Source organism: Galeopterus variegatus, unplaced genomic scaffold, assembly GCF_000696425.1.
Source record: "Galeopterus variegatus unplaced genomic scaffold, G_variegatus-3.0.2 Scaffold6816, whole genome shotgun sequence".
NCBI classification, from domain to species: domain Eukaryota; kingdom Metazoa; phylum Chordata; class Mammalia; order Dermoptera; family Cynocephalidae; genus Galeopterus; species Galeopterus variegatus.
The window spans coordinates 34,646-36,892 of record NW_007732927.1 but is presented as its reverse complement, the minus strand read 5'-3'; the positions used below and the strand labels follow the sequence as shown (position 1 = coordinate 36,892).

The 2,247-nt window shown below is 28.8% G+C and overlaps 1 protein-coding gene across 1 annotated transcript in view; it reads left to right on the top strand.

Moving 5' to 3' along the window:
• Positions 1–1,309, top strand: part of GRIA2 (glutamate receptor, ionotropic, AMPA 2) — a 78,176-nt gene extending 76,867 nt beyond the window's left edge. Inside the window, exon 15 of the mRNA XM_008591302.1 lies at positions 1–1,309. This exon is cut by the window's left edge and continues 1,316 nt beyond it. The gene's annotated coding sequence lies outside the window, so the exon portion shown is untranslated.
• The last annotated feature ends 938 nt before the right edge of the window (positions 1,310–2,247 follow it).

Sequence of the window (2,247 nt, the reverse complement as noted above, 5' to 3'; positions counted from 1 at the left end):
CTTTGGGTCACCTACAATATAGTTTCTTCCGAGTGTCATCAATAACAACAACCCTAACATATTGCTTTTATATTTTTCCTCAGGTGGTATGGCTATTTTAATATGCTCAGTATGGATAAAATATCACAAATTTCTGTAACTTTTGACTAAAGAGCTTATATTTCCCTCGTTAATAAATTTAAAGGATCTATATTTTCCTTCATAAAATACTTTTTATTTCCATTAAAGCTTCCAAAATTAAATCAATTTAGGGTTTTCAATAATTATTAACATGCAGTTTTTATTTTTAATATTTGTATTCTAGTTACTTCTGCAAATAAGTCTTTGAGTAGTGTTGGTATTTTACAAAGAGCTTTTAAAATATTCTTATTTATTATATTTCACCAAAGGGAAGGAAAAATGTAGGGTTAACAGTAACCACTTGCATTGAACATGGTAGCATGTGATATCACAATATTCTTCACTAAATTTAGCTGTCCCTAATCACAAGTTCCAAGATAATACAACATATTTTAATGCACTTCTCCTCATCAGGAATGTTGGAGGTGCATTTTAAGTTTTAATATTAAATGCTAGAATGACCAAATTGCAGACTAATTGTTTCCGTATTGTACTTAAAATGAGATTTTAAAAATGAAAAAAAGATGACTATATACAATCGATGCTATTTATTGTACCTCTGGGCCTACTCTTCTAAAAATTGTAGCTTCTCAATTTTTCTCTGTCAAGCTTGAATTAATGTAAATAATTGAAATACTGTAAAGTTATATTTTCATGTTTTTCTAGATACAACATGGCAAGAATACATTATGTAAAAGTATTTCAACTATGGATAATGTTGATTGGATAATGCACATCTCAATTACAAGCAGTAATCGTAGTTTAATATCCATGTAATGGTGCATCAATATATTGCTATATAAATGTCTGTGTGCATATAAGTGAAAAGTGGTCAAACTAGAGTGTTGACAGCTGTCTAAAGGTTTTTTTATTCATTTTATATAAAAACTGTTATGGAAAGACCAAAATGTTTATGAACTATTCTTATGTAAATTTGCAACTGTCCTTTACTGTACTCTTTTGTTTACAGTATAATACCTTATTTTCTGCTGTGTTAAGTGGCTGCCAAATTCCAAGGAGACATACACTTTCTACAACTTCTATTGAAGATATTGGAATTTCCAATTTTTCATGTGTGCTATGTCAGAAAATGCTTTTGATTTTATTTTTAAATCTAACATCTGATGGCTTTTTTCGAGTGTTGTAAAAACTTCAATCATACATAAAACATGTTCTTACAAAAAGCAAAGATCTTTATTTTTTTACTTAACAGTACTTCAGACTAATAATAATGAGGAACTAAAAAGTGTATTTAACTTTATTCCCAAACAAACCTAACTGTTTCTACTGAAGGAGGACCTCTTTCCTTGGTTTATATGTCAATTAGGTACCAATGTAATAGCATAGAAATAAATTTTTTATAAGATAAAACGATTAACAATTCTGATAATCTATACCTAAAATCATTAAGTGCTTTGGGCATATGTAGAAATATGGCTATTAATTATATGACTCATTTTATGACAGACATACTCTGCTGCTACAATAAATGCATTGCTATCATCAGCCACCCCACTGTACATTGTCAGATCAGCTACTATGACAGTCATATTAAAGAGCAGAAAGGTGACTTGCTTTAAAAAATTCATAATTTGTTTCAAACTTAAACTCTTCTCATTCTGATTAAGTTTTTTTTACAAATGTGATCATTTCAATATTTAGGCAGTCCTATCACATGTATTCTAAAATTATTAAGACATTTTAATTTTTTTAAATTGCACTGTTTTTTAATTTTGTAGATTTCATATCTTTGATGTTTAATACATGAGAATATCAATTATCTTCTTAAAAACACAGCAATCTTAACTTTCAAATCTGCAAATACTCTAAATATTTTGGTGGTCATGGTAGGATATACAGCAAATGAAGAGAAGAATTAACAATATAATAATCCTACAGGATGATTTCCAATACAATACCTTAGCAATATCACTAAAAAAACACTTGTTGAAACTAATTACAATACAATACGATATGTTCCTCCTTTTCCTTCCATTCCCTACTGCATCACATCCTAGAGGTACTGGTTTAACAAATTTAAATAAATAACTCCTGTATCACTTCTAGTTTGAAATGTTCTTCTGGTTATTGAAACTTGCTTTCTGCTGGATAGAGTTGATTTTGTAT